Source organism: Haemaphysalis longicornis, unplaced genomic scaffold, assembly GCF_048455015.1.
Source record: "Haemaphysalis longicornis isolate Haplotype H1 unplaced genomic scaffold, Haemaphysalis longicornis Haplotype H1 scaffold_3, whole genome shotgun sequence".
Lineage (NCBI taxonomy): Eukaryota > Metazoa > Arthropoda > Arachnida > Ixodida > Ixodidae > Haemaphysalis > Haemaphysalis longicornis.
The window spans coordinates 183093696-183115377 of NW_027526335.1; the positions used below are offsets into that span (position 1 = coordinate 183093696).

The following is a 21682-nucleotide window of genomic DNA, read 5'->3' on the forward strand; positions in this document are numbered from 1 at the left end:
ACAGAAGACCTGGTACCGTGGGCCGATGTGCCGAAGACTTTCCGACGCCGGGAATCGAACCCGGGCCTCCTGGGTGAGGGCCAGGTATCCTAGCCACTAGACAACGCCGGAACACGCCGAGTGTGAAAAAGGCGCTGCTTTTAGGGGATCGTGAAGACACGCAAAACTTGAAATAAACGCAGGTTATTTCATAAGAGGGCTCATTTTGGGAACAGGCAAACGCATTGCGCTGTGAATAAGGAAAGACGGGCCGGAGTAACGATTGGCAAAAGTGTGTTATACATCTAAAAATGTAAGGTCTCACCGAGATTTGAACTCGGATTGCTGGATTCATAGCGCAGAGTGCTAACCATTACACCATGAGATCGAAGACTTTCCGACGCCGGGAATCGAACCCGGGCCTCCTGGGTGAGGGCCAGGTATCCTAGCCACTAGACAACGCCGGAACACGCCGAGTGTGAAAAACGCGCTGCTTTTAGGGGATCGTGAAGACACGCAAAACTTGAAATAAACGCAGGTTATTTCATAAGAGGGCTCATTTTGGGAACAGGCAAACGCATTGCGCTGTGAATAAGGGAAGACGGGCCGGAGTAACGATTGGCAAAAGTGTGTTATACATCTAAAAATGTAAGGTCTCACCGAGATTTGAACTCGGATTGCTGGATTCATAGCGCAGAGTGCTAACCATTACACCATGAGATCGAAGACTTTCCGACGCCGGGAATCGAACCCGGGCCTCCTGGGTGAGGGCCAGGTATCCTAGCCACTAGACAACGCCGGAACACGCCGAGTGTGAAAAAGGCGCTGCTTTTAGGGGATCGTAAAGACACGCAAAACTTGAAATAAACGCAGGTTATTTCATAAGAGGGCTCATTTTGGGAACAGGCAAACGCATTGCGCTGTGAATAAGGAAAGACGGGCCGGAGTAACGATTGGCAAAAGTGTGTTATACATCTAAAAATGTAAGGTCTCACCGAGATTTGAACTCGGATTGCTGGATTCATAGCGCAGAGTGCTAACCATTACACCATGAGATCGAAGACTTTCCGACGCCGGGAATCGAACCCGGGCCTCCTGGGTGAGGGCCAGGTATCCTAGCCACTAGACAACGCCGGAACACGCCGAGTGTGAAAAAGGCGCTGCTTTTAGGGGATCGTGAAGACACGCAAAACTTGAAATAAACGCAGGTTATTTCATAAGAGGGATCATTTTGGGAACAGGCAAACGCATTGCGCTGTGAATAAGGAAAGACGGGCCGGAGTAACGATTGGCAAAAGTGTGTTATACATCTAAAAATGTAAGGTCTCACCGAGATTTGAACTCGGATTGCTGGATTCATAGCGCAGAGTGCTAACCATTACACAATGAGATCGAAGACTTTCCGACGCCGGGAATCGAACCCGGGCCTCCTGGGTGAGGGCCAGGTATCCTAGCCACTAGACAACGCCGGAACACGCCGAGTGTGAAAAAGGCGCTGCTTTTAGGGGATCGTGAAGACACGCAAAACTTGAAATAAACGCAGGTTATTTCATAAGAGGGCTCATTTTGGGAACAGGCAAACGCATTGCGCTGTGAATAAGGAAAGACGGGCCGGAGTAACGATTGGCAAAAGTGTGTTATACATCTAAAAATGTAAGGTCTCACCGAGATTTGAACTCGGATTGCTGGATTCATAGCGCAGAGTGCTAACCATTACACCATGAGATCGAAGACTTTCCGACGCCGGGAATCGAACCCGGGCCTCCTGGGTGAGGGCCAGGTATCCTAGCCACTAGACAACGCCGGAACACGCCGAGTGTGAAAAAGGCGCTGCTTTTAGGGGATCGTGAAGACACGCAAAACTTGAAATAAACGCAGGTTATTTCATAAGAGGGCTCATTTTGGGAACAGGCAAACGCATTGCGCTGTGAATAAGGAAAGACGGGCCGGAGTAACGATTGGCAAAAGTGTGTTATACATCTAAAAATGTAAGGTCTCACCGAGATTTGAACTCGGATTGCTGGATTCATAGCGCAGAGTTCTAACCATTACACCATGAGATCGAAGACTTTCCGACGCCGGGAATCGAACCCGGGCCTCCTGGGTGAGGGCCAGGTATCCTAGCCACTAGACAACGCCGGAACACGCCGAGTGTGAAAAAGGCGCTGCTTTTAGGGGATCGTGAAGACACGCAAAACTTGAAATAAACGCAGGTTATTTCATAAGAGGGCTCATTTTGGGAACAGGCAAACGCATTGCGCTGTGAATAAGGGAAGACGGGCCGGAGTAACGATTGGCAAAAGTGTGTTATACATCTAAAAATGTAAGGTCTCACCGAGATTTGAACTCGGATTGCTGGATTCATAGCGCAGAGTGCTAACCATTACACCATGAGATCGAAGACTTTCCGACGCCGGGAATCGAACCCGGGCCTCCTGGGTGAGGGCCAGGTATTCTAGCCACTAGACAACGCCGGAACACGCCGAGTGTGAAAAAGGCGCTGCTTTTAGGGGATCGTGAAGACACGCAAAACTTGAAATAAACGCAGGTTATTTCATAAGAGGGCTCATTTTGGGAACAGGCAAACGCATTGCGCTGTGAATAAGGAAAGACGGGCCGGAGTAACGATTGGCAAAAGTGTGTTATACATCTAAAAATGTAAGGTCTCACCGAGATTTGAACTCGGATTGCTGGATTCATAGCGCAGAGTGCTAACCATTACACCATGAGATCGAAGACTTTCCGACGCCGGGAATCGAACCCGGGCCTCCTGGGTGAGGGCCAGGTATCCTAGCCACTAGACAACGCCGGAACACGCCGAGTGTGAAAAAGGCGCTGCTTTTAGGGGATCGTGAAGACACGCAAAACTTGAAATAAACGCAGGTTATTTCATAAGAGGGCTCATTTTGGGAACAGGCAAACGCATTGCGCTGTGAATAAGGAAAGACGGGCCGGAGTAACGATTGGCAAAAGTGTGTTATACATCTAAAAATGTAAGGTCTCACCGAGATTTGAACTTGGATTGCTGGATTCATAGCGCAGAGTGCTAACCATTACACCATGAGATCGAAGACTTTCCGACGCCGGGAATCGAACCCGGGCCTCCTGGGTGAGGGCCAGGTATCCTAGCCACTAGACAACGCCGGAACACGCCGAGTGTGAAAAAGGCGCTGCTTTTAGGGGATCGTGAAGACACGCAAAACTTGAAATAAACGCAGGTTATTTCATAAGAGGGCTCATTTTGGGAACAGGCAAACGCATTGCGCTGTGAATAAGGAAAGACGGGCCGGAGTAACGATTGGCAAAAGTGTGTTATACATCTAAAAATGTAAGGTCTCACCGAGATTTGAACTCGGATTGCTGGATTCATAGCGCAGAGTGCTAACCATTACACCATGAGATCGAAGACTTTCCGACGCCGGGAATCGAACCCGGGCCTCCTGGGTGAGGGCCAGGTATCCTAGCCACTAGACAACGCCGGAACACGCCGAGTGTGAAAAAGGCGCTGCTTTTAGGGGATCGTGAAGACACGCAAAACTTGAAATAAACGCAGGTTATTACATAAGAGGGCTCATTTTGGGAACAGGCAAACGCATTGCGCTGTGAATAAGGAAAGACGGGCCGGAGTAACGATTGGCAAAAGTGTGTTATACATCTAAAAATGTAAGGTCTCACCGAGATTTGAACTCGGATTGCTGGATTCATAGCGCAGAGTGCTAACCATTACACCATGAGATCGAAGACTTTCCGACGCCGGGAATCGAACCCGGGCCTCCTGGGTGAGGGCCAGGTATCCTAGCCACTAGACAACGCCGGAACACGCCGAGTGTGAAAAAGGCGCTGCTTTTAGGGGATCGTGAAGACACGCAAAACTTGAAATAAACGCAGGTTATTTCATAAGAGGGCTCATTTTGGGAACAGGCAAACGCATTGCGCTGTGAATAAGGAAAGACGGGCCGGAGTAACGATTGGCAAAAGTGTGTTATACATCTAAAAATGTAAGGTCTCACCGAGATTTGAACTCGGATTGCTGGATTCATAGCGCAGAGTGCTAACCATTACACCATGAGATCGAAGACTTTCCGACGCCGGGAATCGAACCCGGGCCTCCTGGGTGAGAGCCAGGTATCCTAGCCACTAGACAACGCCGGAACACGCCGAGTGTGAAAAAGGCGCTGCTTTTAGGCGATCGTGAAGACACGCAAAACTTGAAATAAATGCACGTTATTTCATAAGAGGGCTCATTTTGGGAACAGGCAAACGCATTGCGCTGTGAATAAGGAAAGACGGGCCGGAGTAACGATTGGCAAAAGTGTGTTATACATCTAAAAATGTAAGGTCTCACCGAGATTTGAACTCGGATTGCTGGATTCATAGCGCAGAGTGCTAACCATTACACCATGAGATCGAAGACTTTCCGACGCCGGGAATCGAACCCGGGCCTCCTGGGTGAGGGCCAGGTATCCTAGCCACTAGACAACGCCGGAACACGCCGAGTGTGAAAAAGGCGCTGCTTTTAGGGGATCGTGAAGACACGCAAAACTTGAAATAAACGCACGTTATTTCATAAGAGGGCTCATTTTGGGAACAGGCAAACGCATTGCGCTGTGAATAAGGAAAGACGGGCTGGAGTAACGATTGGCAAAAGTGTGTTATACATCTAAAAATGTAAGGTCTCACCGAAATTTGAACTCGGATCGCTGGATTCATAGCGCAGAGTGCTAACCATTACTCCATCAGATCGAAGACTTTCCGACGCCGGGAATCGAACCCGGGCCTCCTGGGTGAGAGCCAGGTATCCTAGCCACTAGACAACGCCGGAACACGCCGAGAGTGAAATAAGCGCTGCTTTAAGGGGATCGTGAAGACATGCAAAACTTGAAATAAATGCACGTTATTTCATAAGAGGGCTCATTTTGGGAACAGGCAAACGCATTGCGCTGTGAATAAGGAAAGACGGGCCGGAGTAACGATTGGCAAAAGTGTGTTATACATCTAAAAATGTAAGGTCTCACCGAGATTTGAACTCGGATTGCTGGATTCATAGCGCAGAGTGCTAACCATTACACCATGAGATCGAAGACTTTCCGACGCCGGGAATCGAACCCGGGCCTCCTGGGTGAGGGCCAGGTATCCTAGCCACTAGACAACGCCGGAACACGCCGAGTGTGAAAAAGGCGCTGCTTTTAGGGGATCGTGAAGACACGCAAAACTTGAAATAAACGCAGGTTATTTCATAAGAGGGCTCATTTTGGGAACAGGCAAACGCATTGCGCTGTGAATAAGGAAAGACGGGCCGGAGTAACGATTGGCAAAAGTGTGTTATACATCTAAAAATGTAAGGTCTCACCGAGATTTGAACTCGGATTGCTGGATTCATAGCGCAGAGTGCTAACCATTACACCATGAGATCGAAGACTTTCCGACGCCGGGAATCGAACCCGGGCCTCCTGGGTGAGGGCCAGGTATCCTAGCCACTAGACAACGCCGGAACACGCCGAGTGTGAAAAAGGCGCTGCTTTTAGGGGATCGTGAAGACACGCAAAACTTGAAATAAACGCAGGTTATTTCATAAGAGGGCTCATTTTGGGAACAGGCAAACGCATTGCGCTGTGAATAAGGAAAGACGGGCCGGAGTAACGATTGGCAAAAGTGTGTTATACATCTAAAAATGTAAGGTCTCACCGAGATTTGAACTCGGATTGCTGGATTCATAGCGCAGAGTGCTAACCATTACACCATGAGATCGAAGACTTTCCGACGCCGGGAATCGAACCCGGGCCTCCTGGGTGAGAGCCAGGTATCCTAGCCACTAGACAACGCCGGAACACGCCGAGTGTGAAAAAGGCGCTGCTTTTAGGCGATCGTGAAGACACGCAAAACTTGAAATAAACGCACGTTATTTCATAAGAGGGCTCATTTTGGGAACAGGCAAACGCATTGCGCTGTGAATAAGGAAAGACGGGCCGGAGTAACGATTGGCAAAAGTGTGTTATACATCTAAAAATGTAAGGTCTCACCGAAATTTGAACTCGGATCGCCGGATTCATAGCGCAGAGTGCTAACCATTACTCCATGAGATCGAAGACTTTCCGACGCCGGGAATCGAACCCGGGCCTCCTGGGTGAGAGCCAGGTATCCTAGCCACTAGACAACGCCGGAACACGCCGAGAGTGAAATAAGCGCTGCTTTAAGGGGATCGTGAAGACATGCAAAACTTGAAATAAATGCACGTTATTTCATAAGAGGGCTCATTTTGCGAACAGGCAAACGCATTGCGCTGTGAATAAGGAAAGACGGGCCGGAGTAACGATTGGCAAAAGTGTGTTATACATCTAAAAATGTAAGGTCTCACCGAGATTTGAACTCGGATTGCTGGATTCATAGCGCAGAGTGCTAACCATTACACCATGAGATCGAAGACTTTCCGACGCCGGGAATCGAACCCGGGCCTCCTGGGTGAGGGCCAGGTATCCTAGCCACTAGACAACGCCGGAACACGCCGAGTGTGAAAAAGGCGCTGCTTTTAGGGGATCGTGAAGACACGCAAAACTTGAAATAAACGCAGGTTATTTCATAAGAGGGCTCATTTTGGGAACAGGCAAACGCATTGCGCTGTGAATAAGGAAAGACGGGCCGGAGTAACGATTGGCAAAAGTGTGTTATACATCTAAAAATGTAAGGTCTCACCGAAATTTGAACTCGGATCGCCGGATTCATAGCGCAGAGTGCTAACCATTACTCCATGAGATCGAAGACTTTCCGACGCCGGGAATCGAACCCGGGCCTCCTGGGTGAGAGCCAGGTATCCTAGCCACTAGACAACGCCGGAACACGCCGAGAGTGAAATAAGCGCTGCTTTAAGGGGATCGTGAAGACATGCAAAACTTGAAATAAATGCACGTTATTTCATAAGAGGGCTCATTTTGCGAACAGGCAAACGCATTGCGCTGTGAATAAGGAAAGACGGGCCGGAGTAACGATTGGCAAAAGTGTGTTATACATCTAAAAATGTAAGGTCTCACCGAGATTTGAACTCGGATTGCTGGATTCATAGCGCAGAGTGCTAACCATTACACCATGAGATCGAAGACTTTCCGACGCCGGGAATCGAACCCGGGCCTCCTGGGTGAGGGCCAGGTATCCTAGCCACTAGACAACGCCGGAACACGCCGAGTGTGAAAAAGGCGCTGCTTTTAGGGGATCGTGAAGACACGCAAAACTTGAAATAAACGCAGGTTATTTCATAAGAGGGCTCATTTTGGGAACAGGCAAACGCATTGCGCTGTGAATAAGGAAAGACGGGCCGGAGTAACGATTGGCAAAAGTGTGTTATACATCTAAAAATGTAAGGTCTCACCGAGATTTGAACTCGGATTGCTGGATTCATAGCGCAGAGTGCTAACCATTACACCATGAGATCGAAGACTTTCCGACGCCGGGAATCGAACCCGGGCCTCCTGGGTGAGGGCCAGGTATCCTAGCCACTAGACAACGCCGGAACACGCCGAGTGTGAAAAAGGCGCTGCTTTTAGGGGATCGTGAAGACACGCAAAACTTGAAATAAACGCAGGTTATTTCATAAGAGGGCTCATTTTGGGAACAGGCAAACGCATTGCGCTGTGAATAAGGAAAGACGGGCCGGAGTAACGATTGGCAAAAGTGTGTTATACATCTAAAAATGTAAGGTCTCACCGAGATTTGAACTCGGATTGCTGGATTCATAGCGCAGAGTGCTAACCATTACACCATGAGATCGAAGACTTTCCGACGCCGGGAATCGAACCCGGGCCTCCTGGGTGAGGGCCAGGTATCCTAGCCACTAGACAACGCCGGAACACGCCGAGTGTGAAAAAGGCGCTGCTTTTAGGGGATCGTGAAGACACGCAAAACTTGAAATAAACGCAGGTTATTTCATAAGAGGGCTCATTTTGGGAACAGGCAAACGCATTGCGCTGTGAATAAGGAAAGACGGGCCGGAGTAACGATTGGCAAAAGTGTGTTATACATCTAAAAATGTAAGGTCTCACCGAGATTTGAACTCGGATTGCTGGATTCATAGCGCAGAGTGCTAACCATTACACCATGAGATCGAAGACTTTCCGACGCCGGGAATCGAACCCGGGCCTCCTGGGTGAGAGCCAGGTATCCTAGCCACTAGACAACGCCGGAACACGCCGAGTGTGAAAAAGGCGCTGCTTTTAGGCGATCGTGAAGACACGCAAAACTTGAAATAAATGCACGTTATTTCATAAGAGGGCTCATTTTGGGAACAGGCAAACGCATTGCGCTGTGAATAAGGAAAGACGGGCCGGAGTAACGATTGGCAAAAGTGTGTTATACATCTAAAAATGTAAGGTCTCACCGAGATTTGAACTCGGATTGCTGGATTCATAGCGCAGAGTGCTAACCATTACACCATGAGATCGAAGACTTTCCGACGCCGGGAATCGAACCCGGGCCTCCTGGGTGAGGGCCAGGTATCCTAGCCACTAGACAACGCCGGAACACGCCGAGTTTGAAAAAGGCGCTGCTTTTAGGGGATCGTGAAGACACGCAAAACTTGAAATAAACGCACGTTATTTCATAAGAGGGCTCATTTTGGGAACAGGCAAACGCATTGCGCTGTGAATAAGGAAAGACGGGCTGGAGTAACGATTGGCAAAAGTGTGTTATACATCTAAAAATGTAAGGTCTCACCGAAATTTGAACTCGGATCGCTGGATTCATAGCGCAGAGTGCTAACCATTACTCCATGAGATCGAAGACTTTCCGACGCCGGGAATCGAACCCGGGCCTCCTGGGTGAGAGCCAGGTATCCTAGCCACTAGACAACGCCGGAACACGCCGAGAGTGAAATAAGCGCTGCTTTAAGGGGATCGTGAAGACATGCAAAACTTGAAATAAATGCACGTTATTTCATAAGAGGGCTCATTTTGGGAACAGGCAAACGCATTGCGCTGTGAATAAGGAAAGACGGGCCGGAGTAACGATTGGCAAAAGTGTGTTATACATCTAAAAATGTAAGGTCTCACCGAGATTTGAACTCGGATTGCTGGATTCATAGCGCAGAGTGCTAACCATTACACCATGAGATCGAAGACTTTCCGACGCCGGGAATCGAACCCGGGCCTCCTGGGTGAGGGCCAGGTATCCTAGCCACTAGACAACGCCGGAACACGCCGAGTGTGAAAAAGGCGCTGCTTTTAGGGGATCGTGAAGACACGCAAAACTTGAAATAAACGCAGGTTATTTCATAAGAGGGCTCATTTTGGGAACAGGCAAACGCATTGCGCTGTGAATAAGGAAAGACGGGCCGGAGTAACGATTGGCAAAAGTGTGTTATACATCTAAAAATGTAAGGTCTCACCGAGATTTGAACTCGGATTGCTGGATTCATAGCGCAGAGTGCTAACCATTACACCATGAGATCGAAGACTTTCCGACGCCGGGAATCGAACCCGGGCCTCCTGGGTGAGGGCCAGGTATCCTAGCCACTAGACAACGCCGGAACACGCCGAGTGTGAAAAAGGCGCTGCTTTTAGGGGATCGTGAAGACACGCAAAACTTGAAATAAACGCAGGTTATTTCATAAGAGGGCTCATTTTGGGAACAGGCAAACGCATTGCGCTGTGAATAAGGAAAGACGGGCCGGAGTAACGATTGGCAAAAGTGTGTTATACATCTAAAAATGTAAGGTCTCACCGAGATTTGAACTCGGATTGCTGGATTCATAGCGCAGAGTGCTAACCATTACACCATGAGATCGAAGACTTTCCGACGCCGGGAATCGAACCCGGGCCTCCTGGGTGAGGGCCAGGTATCCAAGCCACTAGACAACGCCGGAACACGCCGAGTGTGAAAAAGGCGCTGCTTTTAGGGGATCGTAAAGACACGCAAAACTTGAAATAAACGCAGGTTATTTCATAAGAGGGCTCATTTTGGGAACAGGCAAACGCATTGCGCTGTGAATAAGGAAAGACGGGCCGGAGTAACGATTGGCAAAAGTGTGTTATACATCTAAAAATGTAAGGTCTCACCGAGATTTGAACTCGGATTGCTGGATTCATAGCGCAGAGTGCTAACCATTACACCATGAGATCGAAGACTTTCCGACGCCGGGAATCGAACCCGGGCCTCCTGGGTGAGGGCCAGGTATCCTAGCCACTAGACAACGCCGGAACACGCCGAGTGTGAAAAAGGCGCTGCTTTTAGGGGATCGTGAAGACACGCAAAACTTGAAATAAACGCAGGTTATTTCATAAGAGGGATCATTTTGGGAACAGGCAAACGCATTGCGCTGTGAATAAGGAAAGACGGGCCGGAGTAACGATTGGCAAAAGTGTGTTATACATCTAAAAATGTAAGGTCTCACCGAGATTTGAACTCGGATTGCTGGATTCATAGCGCAGAGTGCTAACCATTACACCATGAGATCGAAGACTTTCCGACGCCGGGAATCGAACCCGGGCCTCCTGGGTGAGGGCCAGGTATCCTAGCCACTAGACAACGCCGGAACACGCCGAGTGTGAAAAAGGCGCTGCTTTTAGGGGATCGTGAAGACACGCAAAACTTGAAATAAACGCAGGTTATTTCATAAGAGGGCTCATTTTGGGAACAGGCAAACGCATTGCGCTGTGAATAAGGAAAGACGGGCCGGAGTAACGATTGGCAAAAGTGTGTTATACATCTAAAAATGTAAGGTCTCACCGAGATTTGAACTCGGATTGCTGGATTCATAGCGCAGAGTTCTAACCATTACACCATTAGATCGAAGACTTTCCGACGCCGGGAATCGAACCCGGGCCTCCTGGGTGAGGGCCAGGTATCCTAGCCACTAGACAACGCCGGAACACGCCGAGTGTGAAAAAGGCGCTGCTTTTAGGGGATCGTGAAGACACGCAAAACTTGAAATAAACGCAGGTTATTTCATAAGAGGGCTTATTTTGGGAACAGGCAAACGCATTGCGCTGTGAATAAGGGAAGACGGGCCGGAGTAACGATTGGCAAAAGTGTGTTATACATCTAAAAATGTAAGGTCTCACCGAGATTTGAACTCGGATTGCTGGATTCATAGCGCAGAGTGCTAACCATTACACCATGAGATCGAAGACTTTCCGACGCCGGGAATCGAACCCGGGCCTCCTGGGTGAGGGCCAGGTATCCTAGCCACTAGACAACGCCGGAACACGCCGAGTGTGAAAAAGGCGCTGCTTTTAGGGGATCGTGAAGACACGCAAAACCTGAAATAAACGCAGGTTATTTCATAAGAGGGCTCATTTTGGGAACAGGCAAACGCATTGCGCTGTGAATAAGGAAAGACGGGCCGGAGTAACGATTGGCAAAAGTGTGTTATACATCTAAAAATGTAAGGTCTCACCGAGATTTGAACTCGGATTGCTGGATTCATAGCGCAGAGTGCTAACCATTACACCATGAGATCGAAGACTTTCCGACGCCGGGAATCGAACCCGGGCCTCCTGGGTGAGGGCCAGGTATCCTAGCCACTAGACAACGCCGGAACACGCCGAGTGTGAAAAAGGCGCTGCTTTTAGGGGATCGTGAAGACACGCAAAACTTGAAATAAACGCAGGTTATTTCATAAGAGGGCTCATTTTGGGAACAGGCAAACGCATTGCGCTGTGAATAAGGAAAGACGGGCCGGAGTAACGATTGGCAAAAGTGTGTTATACATCTAAAAATGTAAGGTCTCACCGAGATTTGAACTCGGATTGCTGGATTCATAGCGCAGAGTGCTAACCATTACACCATGAGATCGAAGACTTTCCGACGCCGGGAATCGAACCCGGGCCTCCTGGGTGAGGGCCAGGTATCCTAGCCACTAGACAACGCCGGAACACGCCGAGTGTGAAAAAGGCGCTGCTTTTAGGGGATCGTGAAGACACGCAAAACTTGAAATAAACGCAGGTTATTTCATAAGAGGGTTCATTTTGGGAACAGGCAAACGCATTGCGCTGTGAATAAGGAAAGACGGGCCGGAGTAACGATTGGCAAAAGTGTGTTATACATCTAAAAATGTAAGGTCTCACCGAGATTTGAACTCGGATTGCTGGATTCATAGCGCAGAGTGCTAACCATTACACCATGAGATCGAAGACTTTCCGACGCCGGGAATCGAACCCGGGCCTCCTGGGTGAGAGCCAGGTATCCTAGCCACTAGACAACGCCGGAACACGCCGAGTGTGAAAAAGGCGCTGCTTTTAGGCGATCGTGAAGACACGCAAAACTTGAAATAAACGCACGTTATTTCATAAGAGGGCTCATTTTGGGAACAGGCAAACGCATTGCGCTGTGAATAAGGAAAGACGGGCCGGAGTAACGATTGGCAAAAGTGTGTTATACATCTAAAAATGTAAGGTCTCACCGAAATTTGAACTCGGATCGCCGGATTCATAGCGCAGAGTGCTAACCATTACTCCATGAGATCGAAGACTTTCCGACGCCGGGAATCGAACCCGGGCCTCCTGGGTGAGAGCAAGGTATCCTAGCCACTAGACAACGCCGGAACACGCCGAGAGTGAAATAAGCGCTGCTTTAAGGGGATCGTGAAGACATGCAAAACTTGAAATAAATGCACGTTATTTCATAAGAGGGCTCATTTTGCGAACAGGCAAACGCATTGCGCTGTGAATAAGGAAAGACGGGCCGGAGTAACGATTGGCAAAAGTGTGTTATACATCTAAAAATGTAAGGTCTCACCGAGATTTGAACTCGGATTGCTGGATTCATAGCGCAGAGTGCTAACCATTACACCATGAGATCGAAGACTTTCCGACGCCGGGAATCGAACCCGGGCCTCCTGGGTGAGGGCCAGGTATCCTAGCCACTAGACAACGCCGGAACACGCCGAGTGTGAAAAAGGCGCTGCTTTTAGGGGATCGTGAAGACACGCAAAACTTGAAATAAACGCAGGTTATTTCATAAGAGGGCTCATTTTGGGAACAGGCAAACGCATTGCGCTGTGAATAAGGAAAGACGGGCCGGAGTAACGATTGGCAAAAGTGTGTTATACATCTAAAAATGTAAGGTCTCACCGAGATTTGAACTCGGATTGCTGGATTCATAGCGCAGAGTGCTAACCATTACACCATGAGATCGAAGACTTTCCGACGCCGGGAATCGAACCCGGGCCTCCTGGGTGAGGGCCAGGTATCCTAGCCACTAGACAACGCCGGAACACGCCGAGTGTGAAAAAGGCGCTGCTTTTAGGGGATCGTGAAGACACGCAAAACTTGAAATAAACGCAGGTTATTTCATAAGAGGGCTCATTTTGGGAACAGGCAAACGCATTGCGCTGTGAATAAGGAAAGACGGGCCGGAGTAACGATTGGCAAAAGTGTGTTATACATCTAAAAATGTAAGGTCTCACCGAGATTTGAACTCGGATTGCTGGATTCATAGCGCAGAGTGCTAACCATCACACCATGAGATCGAAGACTTTCCGACGCCGGGAATCGAACCCGGGCCTCCTGGGTGAGGGCCAGGTATCCTAGCCACTAGACAACGCCGGAACACGCCGAGTGTGAAAAAGGCGCTGCTTTTAGGGGATCGTGAAGACACGCAAAACTTGAAATAAACGCAGGTTATTTCATAAGAGGGCTCATTTTGGGAACAGGCAAACGCATTGCGCTGTGAATAAGGAAAGACGGGCCGGAGTAACGATTGGCAAAAGTGTGTTATACATCTAAAAATGTAAGGTCTCACCGAGATTTGAACTCGGATTGCTGGATTCATAGCGCAGAGTTCTAACCATTACACCATTAGATCGAAGACTTTCCGACGCCGGGAATCGAACCCGGGCCTCCTGGGTGAGGGCCAGGTATCCTAGCCACTAGACAACGCCGGAACACGCCGAGTGTGAAAAAGGCGCTGCTTTTAGGGGATCGTGAAGACACGCAAAACTTGAAATAAACGCAGGTTATTTCATAAGAGGGCTTATTTTGGGAACAGGCAAACGCATTGCGCTGTGAATAAGGGAAGACGGGCCGGAGTAACGATTGGCAAAAGTGTGTTATACATCTAAAAATGTAAGGTCTCACCGAGATTTGAACTCGGATTGCTGGATTCATAGCGCAGAGTGCTAACCATTACACCATGAGATCGAAGACTTTCCGACGCCGGGAATCGAACCCGGGCCTCCTGGGTGAGGGCCAGGTATCCTAGCCACTAGACAACGCCGGAACACGCCGAGTGTGAAAAAGGCGCTGCTTTTAGGGGATCGTGAAGACACGCAAAACCTGAAATAAACGCAGGTTATTTCATAAGAGGGCTCATTTTGGGAACAGGCAAACGCATTGCGCTGTGAATAAGGAAAGACGGGCCGGAGTAACGATTGGCAAAAGTGTGTTATACATCTAAAAATGTAAGGTCTCACCGAGATTTGAACTCGGATTGCTGGATTCATAGCGCAGAGTGCTAACCATTACACCATGAGATCGAAGACTTTCCGACGCCGGGAATCGAACCCGGGCCTCCTGGGTGAGGGCCAGGTATCCTAGCCACTAGACAACGCCGGAACACGCCGAGTGTGAAAAAGGCGCTGCTTTTAGGGGATCGTGAAGACACGCAAAACTTGAAATAAACGCAGGTTATTTCATAAGAGGGCTCATTTTGGGAACAGGCAAACGCATTGCGCTGTGAATAAGGAAAGACGGGCCGGAGTAACGATTGGCAAAAGTGTGTTATACATCTAAAAATGTAAGGTCTCACCGAGATTTGAACTCGGATTGCTGGATTCATAGCGCAGAGTGCTAACCATTACACCATGAGATCGAAGACTTTCCGACGCCGGGAATCGAACCCGGGCCTCCTGGGTGAGGGCCAGGTATCCTAGCCACTAGACAACGCCGGAACACGCCGAGTGTGAAAAAGGCGCTGCTTTTAGGGGATCGTGAAGACACGCAAAACTTGAAATAAACGCAGGTTATTTCATAAGAGGGTTCATTTTGGGAACAGGCAAACGCATTGCGCTGTGAATAAGGAAAGACGGGCCGGAGTAACGATTGGCAAAAGTGTGTTATACATCTAAAAATGTAAGGTCTCACCGAGATTTGAACTCGGATTGCTGGATTCATAGCGCAGAGTGCTAACCATTACACCATGAGATCGAAGACTTTCCGACGCCGGGAATCGAACCCGGGCCTCCTGGGTGAGAGCCAGGTATCCTAGCCACTAGACAACGCCGGAACACGCCGAGTGTGAAAAAGGCGCTGCTTTTAGGCGATCGTGAAGACACGCAAAACTTGAAATAAACGCACGTTATTTCATAAGAGGGCTCATTTTGGGAACAGGCAAACGCATTGCGCTGTGAATAAGGAAAGACGGGCCGGAGTAACGATTGGCAAAAGTGTGTTATACATCTAAAAATGTAAGGTCTCACCGAAATTTGAACTCGGATCGCCGGATTCATAGCGCAGAGTGCTAACCATTACTCCATGAGATCGAAGACTTTCCGACGCCGGGAATCGAACCCGGGCCTCCTGGGTGAGAGCAAGGTATCCTAGCCACTAGACAACGCCGGAACACGCCGAGAGTGAAATAAGCGCTGCTTTAAGGGGATCGTGAAGACATGCAAAACTTGAAATAAATGCACGTTATTTCATAAGAGGGCTCATTTTGCGAACAGGCAAACGCATTGCGCTGTGAATAAGGAAAGACGGGCCGGAGTAACGATTGGCAAAAGTGTGTTATACATCTAAAAATGTAAGGTCTCACCGAGATTTGAACTCGGATTGCTGGATTCATAGCGCAGAGTGCTAACCATTACACCATGAGATCGAAGACTTTCCGACGCCGGGAATCGAACCCGGGCCTCCTGGGTGAGGGCCAGGTATCCTAGCCACTAGACAACGCCGGAACACGCCGAGTGTGAAAAAGGCGCTGCTTTTAGGGGATCGTGAAGACACGCAAAACTTGAAATAAACGCAGGTTATTTCATAAGAGGGCTCATTTTGGGAACAGGCAAACGCATTGCGCTGTGAATAAGGAAAGACGGGCCGGAGTAACGATTGGCAAAAGTGTGTTATACATCTAAAAATGTAAGGTCTCACCGAGATTTGAACTCGGATTGCTGGATTCATAGCGCAGAGTGCTAACCATTACACCATGAGATCGAAGACTTTCCGACGCCGGGAATCGAACCCGGGCCTCCTGGGTGAGGGCCAGGTATCCTAGCCACTAGACAACGCCGGAACACGCCGAGTGTGAAAAAGGCGCTGCTTTTAGGGGATCGTGAAGACACGCAAAACTTGAAATAAACGCAGGTTATTTCATAAGAGGGCTCATTTTGGGAACAGGCAAACGCATTGCGCTGTGAATAAGGAAAGACGGGCCGGAGTAACGATTGGCAAAAGTGTGTTATACATCTAAAAATGTAAGGTCTCACCGAGATTTGAACTCGGATTGCTGGATTCATAGCGCAGAGTGCTAACCATCACACCATGAGATCGAAGACTTTCCGACGCCGGGAATCGAACCCGGGCCTCCTGGGTGAGGGCCAGGTATCCTAGCCACTAGACAACGCCGGAACACGCCGAGTGTGAAAAAGGCGCTGCTTTTAGGGGATCGTGAAGACACGCAAAACTTGAAATAAACGCAGGTTATTTCATAAGAGGGCTCATTTTGGGAACAGGCAAACGCATTGCGCTGTGAATAAGGAAAGACGGGCCGGAGTAACGATTGGCAAAAGTGTGTTATACATCTAAAAATGTAAGGTCTCACCGAGATTTGAACTCGGATTGCTGGATTCATAGCGCAGAGTGCTAACCATTACACCATGAGATCGAAGACTTTCCGACGCCGGGAATCGAACCCGGGCCTCCTGGGTGAGAGCCAGGTATCCTAGCCACTAGACAACGCCGGAACACGCCGAGTGTGAAAAAGGCGCTGCTTTTAGGCGATCGTGAAGACACGCAAAACTTGAAATAAATGCACGTTATTTCATAAGAGGGCTCATTTTGGGAACAGGCAAACGCATTGCGCTGTGAATAAGGAAAGACGGGCCGGAGTAACGATTGGCAAAAGTGTGTTATACATCTAAAAATGTAAGGTCTCACCGAGATTTGAACTCGGATTGCTGGATTCATAGCGCAGAGTGCTAACCATTACACCATGAGATCGAAGACTTTCCGACGCCGGGAATCGAACCCGGGCCTCCTGGGTGAGGGCCAGGTATCCTAGCCACTAGACAACGCCGGAACACGCCGAGTGTGAAAAAGGCGCTGCTTTTAGGGGATCGTGAAGACACGCAAAACTTGAAATAAACGCACGTTATTTCATAAGAGGGCTCATTTTGGGAACAGGCAAACGCATTGCGCTGTGAATAAGGAAAGACGGGCTGGAGTAACGATTGGCAAAAGTGTGTTATACATCTAAAAATGTAAGGTCTCACCGAAATTTGAACTCGGATCGCTGGATTCATAGCGCAGAGTGCTAACCATTACTCCATGAGATCGAAGACTTTCCGACGCCGGGAATCGAACCCGGGCCTCCTGGGTGAGAGCCAGGTATCCTAGCCACTAGACAACGCCGGAACACGCCGAGAGTGAAATAAGCGCTGCTTTAAGGGGATCGTGAAGACATGCAAAACTTGAAATAAATGCACGTTATTTCATAAGAGGGCTCATTTTGGGAACAGGCAAACGCATTGCGCTGTGAATAAGGAAAGACGGGCCGGAGTAACGATTGGCAAAAGTGTGTTATACATCTAAAAATGTAAGGTCTCACCGAGATTTGAACTCGGATTGCTGGATTCATAGCGCAGAGTGCTAACCATTACACCATGAGATCGAAGACTTTCCGACGCCGGGAATCGAACCCGGGCCTCCTGGGTGAGGGCCAGGTATCCTAGCCACTAGACAACGCCGGAACACGCCGAGTGTGAAAAAGGCGCTGCTTTTAGGGGATCGTGAAGACACGCAAAACTTGAAATAAACGCAGGTTATTTCATAAGAGGGCTCATTTTGGGAACAGGCAAACGCATTGCGCTGTGAATAAGGAAAGACGGGCCGGAGTAACGATTGGCAAAAGTGTGTTATACATCTAAAAATGTAAGGTCTCACCGAGATTTGAACTCGGATTGCTGGATTCATAGCGCAGAGTGCTAACCATTACACCATGAGATCGAAGACTTTCCGACGCCGGGAATCGAACCCGGGCCTCCTGGGTGAGGGCCAGGTATCCTAGCCACTAGACAACGCCGGAACACGCCGAGTGTGAAAAAGGCGCTGCTTTTAGGGGATCGTGAAGACACGCAAAACTTGAAATAAACGCAGGTTATTTCATAAGAGGGCTCATTTTGGGAACAGGCAAACGCATTGCGCTGTGAATAAGGAAAGACGGGCCGGAGTAACGATTGGCAAAAGTGTGTTATACATCTAAAAATGTAAGATCTCACCGAGATTTGAACTCGGATTGCTGGATTCATAGCGCAGAATGCTAACCATTACACCATGAGATCGAAGACTTTCCGACGCCGGGAATCGAACCCGGGCCTCCTGGGTGAGAGCCAGGTATCCTAGCCACTAGACAACGCCGGAACACGCCGAGTGTGAAAAAGGCGCTGCTTTTAGGCGATCGTGAAAACACGCAAAACTTGAAATAAACGCACGTTATTTCATAAGAGGGCTCATTTTGGGAACAGGCAAACGCATTGCGCTGTGAATAAGGAAAGACGGGCCGGAGTAACGATTGGCAAAAGTGTGTTATACATCTAAAAATGTAAGGTCTCACCGAAATTTGAACTCGGATCGCTGGATTCATAGCGCAGAGTGCTAACCATTACTCCATGAGATCGAAGACTTTCCGACGCCGGGAATCGAACCCGGGCCTCCTGGGTGAGAGCCAGGTATCCTAGCCACTAGACAACGCCGGAACACGCCGAGAGTGAAATAAGCGCTGCTTTAAGGGGATCGTGAAGACATGCAAAACTTGAAATAAATGCACGTTATTTCATAAGAGGGCTCATTTTGGGAACAGGCAAACGCATTGCGCTGTGAATAAGGAAAGACGGGCCGGAGTAACGATTGGCAAAAGTGTGTTATACATCTAAAAATGTAAGGTCTCACCGAGATTTGAACTCGGATTGCTGGATTCATAGCGCAGAGTGCTAACCATTACACCATGAGATCGAAGACTTTCCGACGCCGGGAATCGAACCCGGGCCTCCTGGGTGAGGGCCAGGTATCCTAGCCACTAGACAACGCCGGAACACGCCGAGTGTGAAAAAGGCGCTGCTTTTAGGGGATCGTGAAGACACGCAAAACTTGAAATAAACGCAGGTTATTTCATAAGAGGGCTCATTTTGGGAACAGGCAAACGCATTGCGCTGTGAATAAGGAAAGACGGGCCGGAGTAACGATTGGCAAAAGTGTGTTATACATCTAAAAATGTAAGGTCTCACCGAGATTTGAACTCGGATTGCTGGATTCATAGCGCAGAGTGCTAACCATTACACCATGAGATCGAAGACTTTCCGACGCCGGGAATCGAACCCGGGCCTCCTGGGTGAGGGCCAGGTATCCTAGCCACTAGACAACGCCGGAACACGCCGAGTGTGAAAAAGGCGCTGCTTTTAGGGGATCGTGAAGACACGCAAAACTTGAAATAAACGCAGGTTATTTCATAAGAGGGCTCATTTTGGGAACAGGCAAACGCATTGCGCTGTGAATAAGGAAAGACGGGCCGGAGTAACGATTGGCAAAAGTGTGTTATACATCTAAAAATGTAAGGTCTCACCGAGATTTGAACTCGGATTGCTGGATTCATAGCGCAGAGTGCTAACCATTACACCATGAGATCGAAGACTTTCCGACGCCGGGAATCGAACCCGGGCCTCCTGGGTGAGGGCCAGGTATCCTAGCCACTAGACAACGCCGGAACACGCCGAGTGTGAAAAAGGCGCTGCTTTTAGGGGATCGTGAAGACACGCAAAACTTGAAATAAACGCAGGTTATTTCATAAGAGGGCTCATTTTGGGAACAGGCAAACGCATTGCGCTGTGAATAAGGAAAGACGGGCCGGAGTAACGATTGGCAAAAGTGTGTTATACATCTAAAAATGTAAGGTCTCACCGAGATTTGAACTCGGATTGCTGGATTCATAGCGCAGAGTGCTAACCATTACACCATGAGATCGAAGACTTTCCGACGCCGGGAATCGAACCCGGGCCTCCTGGGTGAGGGCCAGGTATCCTAGCCACTAGACAACGCCGGAACACGCCAAGTGTGAAAAAGGCGCTGCTTTTAGGGGATCGTGAAGACACGCAAAACTTGAAATAAACGCAGGTTATTTCATAAGAGGGCTCATTTTGGGAACAGGCAAACGCATTGCGCTGTGAATAAGGAAAGACGGGCCGGAGTAACGATTGTCAAAAGTGTGTTATACATCTAAAAATGTAAGGTCTCACCGAGATTTGAACTCGGATTGCTGGATTCATAGCGCAGAGTGCTAACCATTACACCATGAGATCGAAGACTTTCCGACGCCGGGAATCGAACCCGGGCCTCCTGGGTGAGGGCCAGGTATCCTAGCCACTAGACAACGCCGGAACACGCCGAGTGTGAAAAAGGCGCTGCTTTTAGGGGATCGTGAAGACACGCAAAAGTTGAAATAAACGCAGGTTATTTCATAAGAGGGCTCATTTTGGGAACAGGCAAACGCATTGCGCTGTGAATAAGGAAAGACGGGCCGGAGTAACGATTGGCAAAAGTGTGTTATACATCTAAAAATGTAAGGTCTCACCGAGATTTGAACTCGGATTGCTGGATTCATAGCGCAGAGTGCTAACCATTACACCATGAGATCGAAGACTTTCCGACGCCGGGAATCGAACCCGGGCCTCCTGGGTGAGAGCCAGGTATCCTAGCCACTAGACAACGCCGGAACACGCCGAGTGTGAAAAAGGCGCTGCTTTTAGGCGATCGTGAAGACACGCAAAACTTGAAATAAATGCACGTTATTTCATAAGAGGGCTCATTTTGGGAACAGGCAAACGCATTGCGCTGTGAATAAGGAAAGACGGGCCGGAGTAACGATTGGCAAAAGTGTGTTATACATCTAAAAATGTAAGGTCTCACCGAGATTTGAACTCGGATTGCTGGATTCATAGCGCAGAGTGCTAACCATTACACCATGAGATCGAAGACTTTCCGACGCCGGGAATCGAACCCGGGCCTCCTGGGTGAGGGCCAGGTATCCTAGCCACTAGACAACGCCGGAACACGCCGAGTGTGAAAAAGGCGCTGCTTTTAGGGGATCGTGAAGACACGCAAAACTTGAAATAAACGCACGTTATTTCATAAGAGGGCTCATTTTGGGAACAGGCAAACGCATTGCGCTGTGAATAAGGAAAGACGGGCTGGAGTAACGATTGGCAAAAGTGTGTTATACATCTAAAAATGTAAGGTCTCACCGAAATTTGAACTCGGATCGCTGGATTCATAGCGCAGAGTGCTAACCATTACTCCATGAGATCGAAGACTTTCCGACGCCGGGAATCGAACCCGGGCCTCCTGGGTGAGAGCCAGGTATCCTAGCCACTAGACAACGCCGGAACACGCCGAGAGTGAAATAAGCGCTGCTTTAAGGGGATCGTGAAGACATGCAAAACTTGAAATAAATGCACGTTATTTCATAAGAGGGCTCATTTTGGGAACAGGCAAACGCATTGCGCTGTGAATAAGGA

The 21682-nt window shown here is 49.0% G+C and overlaps 65 non-coding genes across 65 annotated transcripts; all 65 read right to left on the reverse strand.

Annotated features, from left to right (window-relative positions):
- Nucleotides 1–39: 39 nt before the first annotated feature.
- On the reverse strand, nucleotides 40–111 carry Trnae-cuc (transfer RNA glutamic acid (anticodon CUC)). The gene has a single exon. It is a non-coding gene; the product is annotated as a tRNA-Glu (tRNA).
- Nucleotides 112–374: 263 nt separating this feature from the next.
- On the reverse strand, nucleotides 375–446 carry Trnae-cuc (transfer RNA glutamic acid (anticodon CUC)). The gene has a single exon. It is a non-coding gene; the product is annotated as a tRNA-Glu (tRNA).
- Nucleotides 447–709: 263 nt separating this feature from the next.
- Trnae-cuc (transfer RNA glutamic acid (anticodon CUC)) lies at nucleotides 710–781 on the reverse strand. The gene has a single exon. It is a non-coding gene; the product is annotated as a tRNA-Glu (tRNA).
- A 263-nt stretch (nucleotides 782–1044) lies between these two features.
- Trnae-cuc (transfer RNA glutamic acid (anticodon CUC)) lies at nucleotides 1045–1116 on the reverse strand. The gene has a single exon. It is a non-coding gene; the product is annotated as a tRNA-Glu (tRNA).
- Nucleotides 1117–1379: 263 nt separating this feature from the next.
- Trnae-cuc (transfer RNA glutamic acid (anticodon CUC)) lies at nucleotides 1380–1451 on the reverse strand. The gene has a single exon. It is a non-coding gene; the product is annotated as a tRNA-Glu (tRNA).
- A 263-nt stretch (nucleotides 1452–1714) lies between these two features.
- On the reverse strand, nucleotides 1715–1786 carry Trnae-cuc (transfer RNA glutamic acid (anticodon CUC)). The gene has a single exon. It is a non-coding gene; the product is annotated as a tRNA-Glu (tRNA).
- Nucleotides 1787–2049: 263 nt separating this feature from the next.
- Nucleotides 2050–2121, reverse strand: Trnae-cuc (transfer RNA glutamic acid (anticodon CUC)). Its single transcript has one exon. It is a non-coding gene; the product is annotated as a tRNA-Glu (tRNA).
- Nucleotides 2122–2384: 263 nt separating this feature from the next.
- Trnae-cuc (transfer RNA glutamic acid (anticodon CUC)) lies at nucleotides 2385–2456 on the reverse strand. The gene has a single exon. It is a non-coding gene; the product is annotated as a tRNA-Glu (tRNA).
- Nucleotides 2457–2719: 263 nt separating this feature from the next.
- Trnae-cuc (transfer RNA glutamic acid (anticodon CUC)) lies at nucleotides 2720–2791 on the reverse strand. Its single transcript has one exon. It is a non-coding gene; the product is annotated as a tRNA-Glu (tRNA).
- Nucleotides 2792–3054: 263 nt separating this feature from the next.
- On the reverse strand, nucleotides 3055–3126 carry Trnae-cuc (transfer RNA glutamic acid (anticodon CUC)). Its single transcript has one exon. It is a non-coding gene; the product is annotated as a tRNA-Glu (tRNA).
- A 263-nt stretch (nucleotides 3127–3389) lies between these two features.
- Nucleotides 3390–3461, reverse strand: Trnae-cuc (transfer RNA glutamic acid (anticodon CUC)). Its single transcript has one exon. It is a non-coding gene; the product is annotated as a tRNA-Glu (tRNA).
- Nucleotides 3462–3724: 263 nt separating this feature from the next.
- Trnae-cuc (transfer RNA glutamic acid (anticodon CUC)) lies at nucleotides 3725–3796 on the reverse strand. Its single transcript has one exon. It is a non-coding gene; the product is annotated as a tRNA-Glu (tRNA).
- Nucleotides 3797–4059: 263 nt separating this feature from the next.
- Nucleotides 4060–4131, reverse strand: Trnae-cuc (transfer RNA glutamic acid (anticodon CUC)). The gene has a single exon. It is a non-coding gene; the product is annotated as a tRNA-Glu (tRNA).
- Nucleotides 4132–4394: 263 nt separating this feature from the next.
- Trnae-cuc (transfer RNA glutamic acid (anticodon CUC)) lies at nucleotides 4395–4466 on the reverse strand. Its single transcript has one exon. It is a non-coding gene; the product is annotated as a tRNA-Glu (tRNA).
- A 263-nt stretch (nucleotides 4467–4729) lies between these two features.
- Trnae-cuc (transfer RNA glutamic acid (anticodon CUC)) lies at nucleotides 4730–4801 on the reverse strand. Its single transcript has one exon. It is a non-coding gene; the product is annotated as a tRNA-Glu (tRNA).
- Nucleotides 4802–5064: 263 nt separating this feature from the next.
- On the reverse strand, nucleotides 5065–5136 carry Trnae-cuc (transfer RNA glutamic acid (anticodon CUC)). The gene has a single exon. It is a non-coding gene; the product is annotated as a tRNA-Glu (tRNA).
- A 263-nt stretch (nucleotides 5137–5399) lies between these two features.
- On the reverse strand, nucleotides 5400–5471 carry Trnae-cuc (transfer RNA glutamic acid (anticodon CUC)). Its single transcript has one exon. It is a non-coding gene; the product is annotated as a tRNA-Glu (tRNA).
- Nucleotides 5472–5734: 263 nt separating this feature from the next.
- Trnae-cuc (transfer RNA glutamic acid (anticodon CUC)) lies at nucleotides 5735–5806 on the reverse strand. The gene has a single exon. It is a non-coding gene; the product is annotated as a tRNA-Glu (tRNA).
- Nucleotides 5807–6069: 263 nt separating this feature from the next.
- Trnae-cuc (transfer RNA glutamic acid (anticodon CUC)) lies at nucleotides 6070–6141 on the reverse strand. Its single transcript has one exon. It is a non-coding gene; the product is annotated as a tRNA-Glu (tRNA).
- Nucleotides 6142–6404: 263 nt separating this feature from the next.
- On the reverse strand, nucleotides 6405–6476 carry Trnae-cuc (transfer RNA glutamic acid (anticodon CUC)). The gene has a single exon. It is a non-coding gene; the product is annotated as a tRNA-Glu (tRNA).
- A 263-nt stretch (nucleotides 6477–6739) lies between these two features.
- Nucleotides 6740–6811, reverse strand: Trnae-cuc (transfer RNA glutamic acid (anticodon CUC)). The gene has a single exon. It is a non-coding gene; the product is annotated as a tRNA-Glu (tRNA).
- Nucleotides 6812–7074: 263 nt separating this feature from the next.
- Nucleotides 7075–7146, reverse strand: Trnae-cuc (transfer RNA glutamic acid (anticodon CUC)). The gene has a single exon. It is a non-coding gene; the product is annotated as a tRNA-Glu (tRNA).
- A 263-nt stretch (nucleotides 7147–7409) lies between these two features.
- Nucleotides 7410–7481, reverse strand: Trnae-cuc (transfer RNA glutamic acid (anticodon CUC)). The gene has a single exon. It is a non-coding gene; the product is annotated as a tRNA-Glu (tRNA).
- Nucleotides 7482–7744: 263 nt separating this feature from the next.
- Trnae-cuc (transfer RNA glutamic acid (anticodon CUC)) lies at nucleotides 7745–7816 on the reverse strand. Its single transcript has one exon. It is a non-coding gene; the product is annotated as a tRNA-Glu (tRNA).
- A 263-nt stretch (nucleotides 7817–8079) lies between these two features.
- Nucleotides 8080–8151, reverse strand: Trnae-cuc (transfer RNA glutamic acid (anticodon CUC)). Its single transcript has one exon. It is a non-coding gene; the product is annotated as a tRNA-Glu (tRNA).
- Nucleotides 8152–8414: 263 nt separating this feature from the next.
- Nucleotides 8415–8486, reverse strand: Trnae-cuc (transfer RNA glutamic acid (anticodon CUC)). Its single transcript has one exon. It is a non-coding gene; the product is annotated as a tRNA-Glu (tRNA).
- Nucleotides 8487–8749: 263 nt separating this feature from the next.
- Nucleotides 8750–8821, reverse strand: Trnae-cuc (transfer RNA glutamic acid (anticodon CUC)). The gene has a single exon. It is a non-coding gene; the product is annotated as a tRNA-Glu (tRNA).
- A 263-nt stretch (nucleotides 8822–9084) lies between these two features.
- On the reverse strand, nucleotides 9085–9156 carry Trnae-cuc (transfer RNA glutamic acid (anticodon CUC)). Its single transcript has one exon. It is a non-coding gene; the product is annotated as a tRNA-Glu (tRNA).
- Nucleotides 9157–9419: 263 nt separating this feature from the next.
- Trnae-cuc (transfer RNA glutamic acid (anticodon CUC)) lies at nucleotides 9420–9491 on the reverse strand. The gene has a single exon. It is a non-coding gene; the product is annotated as a tRNA-Glu (tRNA).
- Nucleotides 9492–9754: 263 nt separating this feature from the next.
- Trnae-cuc (transfer RNA glutamic acid (anticodon CUC)) lies at nucleotides 9755–9826 on the reverse strand. Its single transcript has one exon. It is a non-coding gene; the product is annotated as a tRNA-Glu (tRNA).
- A 263-nt stretch (nucleotides 9827–10089) lies between these two features.
- On the reverse strand, nucleotides 10090–10161 carry Trnae-cuc (transfer RNA glutamic acid (anticodon CUC)). Its single transcript has one exon. It is a non-coding gene; the product is annotated as a tRNA-Glu (tRNA).
- A 263-nt stretch (nucleotides 10162–10424) lies between these two features.
- On the reverse strand, nucleotides 10425–10496 carry Trnae-cuc (transfer RNA glutamic acid (anticodon CUC)). The gene has a single exon. It is a non-coding gene; the product is annotated as a tRNA-Glu (tRNA).
- Nucleotides 10497–10759: 263 nt separating this feature from the next.
- Trnae-cuc (transfer RNA glutamic acid (anticodon CUC)) lies at nucleotides 10760–10831 on the reverse strand. The gene has a single exon. It is a non-coding gene; the product is annotated as a tRNA-Glu (tRNA).
- A 263-nt stretch (nucleotides 10832–11094) lies between these two features.
- On the reverse strand, nucleotides 11095–11166 carry Trnae-cuc (transfer RNA glutamic acid (anticodon CUC)). Its single transcript has one exon. It is a non-coding gene; the product is annotated as a tRNA-Glu (tRNA).
- A 263-nt stretch (nucleotides 11167–11429) lies between these two features.
- On the reverse strand, nucleotides 11430–11501 carry Trnae-cuc (transfer RNA glutamic acid (anticodon CUC)). Its single transcript has one exon. It is a non-coding gene; the product is annotated as a tRNA-Glu (tRNA).
- A 263-nt stretch (nucleotides 11502–11764) lies between these two features.
- Trnae-cuc (transfer RNA glutamic acid (anticodon CUC)) lies at nucleotides 11765–11836 on the reverse strand. The gene has a single exon. It is a non-coding gene; the product is annotated as a tRNA-Glu (tRNA).
- Nucleotides 11837–12099: 263 nt separating this feature from the next.
- On the reverse strand, nucleotides 12100–12171 carry Trnae-cuc (transfer RNA glutamic acid (anticodon CUC)). Its single transcript has one exon. It is a non-coding gene; the product is annotated as a tRNA-Glu (tRNA).
- Nucleotides 12172–12434: 263 nt separating this feature from the next.
- On the reverse strand, nucleotides 12435–12506 carry Trnae-cuc (transfer RNA glutamic acid (anticodon CUC)). Its single transcript has one exon. It is a non-coding gene; the product is annotated as a tRNA-Glu (tRNA).
- Nucleotides 12507–12769: 263 nt separating this feature from the next.
- Trnae-cuc (transfer RNA glutamic acid (anticodon CUC)) lies at nucleotides 12770–12841 on the reverse strand. The gene has a single exon. It is a non-coding gene; the product is annotated as a tRNA-Glu (tRNA).
- Nucleotides 12842–13104: 263 nt separating this feature from the next.
- Nucleotides 13105–13176, reverse strand: Trnae-cuc (transfer RNA glutamic acid (anticodon CUC)). The gene has a single exon. It is a non-coding gene; the product is annotated as a tRNA-Glu (tRNA).
- A 263-nt stretch (nucleotides 13177–13439) lies between these two features.
- On the reverse strand, nucleotides 13440–13511 carry Trnae-cuc (transfer RNA glutamic acid (anticodon CUC)). The gene has a single exon. It is a non-coding gene; the product is annotated as a tRNA-Glu (tRNA).
- A 263-nt stretch (nucleotides 13512–13774) lies between these two features.
- Trnae-cuc (transfer RNA glutamic acid (anticodon CUC)) lies at nucleotides 13775–13846 on the reverse strand. The gene has a single exon. It is a non-coding gene; the product is annotated as a tRNA-Glu (tRNA).
- Nucleotides 13847–14109: 263 nt separating this feature from the next.
- Trnae-cuc (transfer RNA glutamic acid (anticodon CUC)) lies at nucleotides 14110–14181 on the reverse strand. The gene has a single exon. It is a non-coding gene; the product is annotated as a tRNA-Glu (tRNA).
- Nucleotides 14182–14444: 263 nt separating this feature from the next.
- Trnae-cuc (transfer RNA glutamic acid (anticodon CUC)) lies at nucleotides 14445–14516 on the reverse strand. The gene has a single exon. It is a non-coding gene; the product is annotated as a tRNA-Glu (tRNA).
- Nucleotides 14517–14779: 263 nt separating this feature from the next.
- On the reverse strand, nucleotides 14780–14851 carry Trnae-cuc (transfer RNA glutamic acid (anticodon CUC)). Its single transcript has one exon. It is a non-coding gene; the product is annotated as a tRNA-Glu (tRNA).
- Nucleotides 14852–15114: 263 nt separating this feature from the next.
- On the reverse strand, nucleotides 15115–15186 carry Trnae-cuc (transfer RNA glutamic acid (anticodon CUC)). The gene has a single exon. It is a non-coding gene; the product is annotated as a tRNA-Glu (tRNA).
- Nucleotides 15187–15449: 263 nt separating this feature from the next.
- Nucleotides 15450–15521, reverse strand: Trnae-cuc (transfer RNA glutamic acid (anticodon CUC)). Its single transcript has one exon. It is a non-coding gene; the product is annotated as a tRNA-Glu (tRNA).
- Nucleotides 15522–15784: 263 nt separating this feature from the next.
- Nucleotides 15785–15856, reverse strand: Trnae-cuc (transfer RNA glutamic acid (anticodon CUC)). The gene has a single exon. It is a non-coding gene; the product is annotated as a tRNA-Glu (tRNA).
- Nucleotides 15857–16119: 263 nt separating this feature from the next.
- Nucleotides 16120–16191, reverse strand: Trnae-cuc (transfer RNA glutamic acid (anticodon CUC)). The gene has a single exon. It is a non-coding gene; the product is annotated as a tRNA-Glu (tRNA).
- A 263-nt stretch (nucleotides 16192–16454) lies between these two features.
- On the reverse strand, nucleotides 16455–16526 carry Trnae-cuc (transfer RNA glutamic acid (anticodon CUC)). The gene has a single exon. It is a non-coding gene; the product is annotated as a tRNA-Glu (tRNA).
- A 263-nt stretch (nucleotides 16527–16789) lies between these two features.
- Nucleotides 16790–16861, reverse strand: Trnae-cuc (transfer RNA glutamic acid (anticodon CUC)). The gene has a single exon. It is a non-coding gene; the product is annotated as a tRNA-Glu (tRNA).
- Nucleotides 16862–17124: 263 nt separating this feature from the next.
- Trnae-cuc (transfer RNA glutamic acid (anticodon CUC)) lies at nucleotides 17125–17196 on the reverse strand. The gene has a single exon. It is a non-coding gene; the product is annotated as a tRNA-Glu (tRNA).
- A 263-nt stretch (nucleotides 17197–17459) lies between these two features.
- Nucleotides 17460–17531, reverse strand: Trnae-cuc (transfer RNA glutamic acid (anticodon CUC)). The gene has a single exon. It is a non-coding gene; the product is annotated as a tRNA-Glu (tRNA).
- A 263-nt stretch (nucleotides 17532–17794) lies between these two features.
- Nucleotides 17795–17866, reverse strand: Trnae-cuc (transfer RNA glutamic acid (anticodon CUC)). Its single transcript has one exon. It is a non-coding gene; the product is annotated as a tRNA-Glu (tRNA).
- Nucleotides 17867–18129: 263 nt separating this feature from the next.
- Trnae-cuc (transfer RNA glutamic acid (anticodon CUC)) lies at nucleotides 18130–18201 on the reverse strand. The gene has a single exon. It is a non-coding gene; the product is annotated as a tRNA-Glu (tRNA).
- Nucleotides 18202–18464: 263 nt separating this feature from the next.
- Trnae-cuc (transfer RNA glutamic acid (anticodon CUC)) lies at nucleotides 18465–18536 on the reverse strand. Its single transcript has one exon. It is a non-coding gene; the product is annotated as a tRNA-Glu (tRNA).
- Nucleotides 18537–18799: 263 nt separating this feature from the next.
- Trnae-cuc (transfer RNA glutamic acid (anticodon CUC)) lies at nucleotides 18800–18871 on the reverse strand. The gene has a single exon. It is a non-coding gene; the product is annotated as a tRNA-Glu (tRNA).
- Nucleotides 18872–19134: 263 nt separating this feature from the next.
- Trnae-cuc (transfer RNA glutamic acid (anticodon CUC)) lies at nucleotides 19135–19206 on the reverse strand. The gene has a single exon. It is a non-coding gene; the product is annotated as a tRNA-Glu (tRNA).
- Nucleotides 19207–19469: 263 nt separating this feature from the next.
- On the reverse strand, nucleotides 19470–19541 carry Trnae-cuc (transfer RNA glutamic acid (anticodon CUC)). The gene has a single exon. It is a non-coding gene; the product is annotated as a tRNA-Glu (tRNA).
- Nucleotides 19542–19804: 263 nt separating this feature from the next.
- On the reverse strand, nucleotides 19805–19876 carry Trnae-cuc (transfer RNA glutamic acid (anticodon CUC)). Its single transcript has one exon. It is a non-coding gene; the product is annotated as a tRNA-Glu (tRNA).
- A 263-nt stretch (nucleotides 19877–20139) lies between these two features.
- Trnae-cuc (transfer RNA glutamic acid (anticodon CUC)) lies at nucleotides 20140–20211 on the reverse strand. Its single transcript has one exon. It is a non-coding gene; the product is annotated as a tRNA-Glu (tRNA).
- Nucleotides 20212–20474: 263 nt separating this feature from the next.
- Trnae-cuc (transfer RNA glutamic acid (anticodon CUC)) lies at nucleotides 20475–20546 on the reverse strand. The gene has a single exon. It is a non-coding gene; the product is annotated as a tRNA-Glu (tRNA).
- Nucleotides 20547–20809: 263 nt separating this feature from the next.
- Nucleotides 20810–20881, reverse strand: Trnae-cuc (transfer RNA glutamic acid (anticodon CUC)). Its single transcript has one exon. It is a non-coding gene; the product is annotated as a tRNA-Glu (tRNA).
- Nucleotides 20882–21144: 263 nt separating this feature from the next.
- On the reverse strand, nucleotides 21145–21216 carry Trnae-cuc (transfer RNA glutamic acid (anticodon CUC)). The gene has a single exon. It is a non-coding gene; the product is annotated as a tRNA-Glu (tRNA).
- A 263-nt stretch (nucleotides 21217–21479) lies between these two features.
- On the reverse strand, nucleotides 21480–21551 carry Trnae-cuc (transfer RNA glutamic acid (anticodon CUC)). The gene has a single exon. It is a non-coding gene; the product is annotated as a tRNA-Glu (tRNA).
- Nucleotides 21552–21682: the final 131 nt, after the last annotated feature.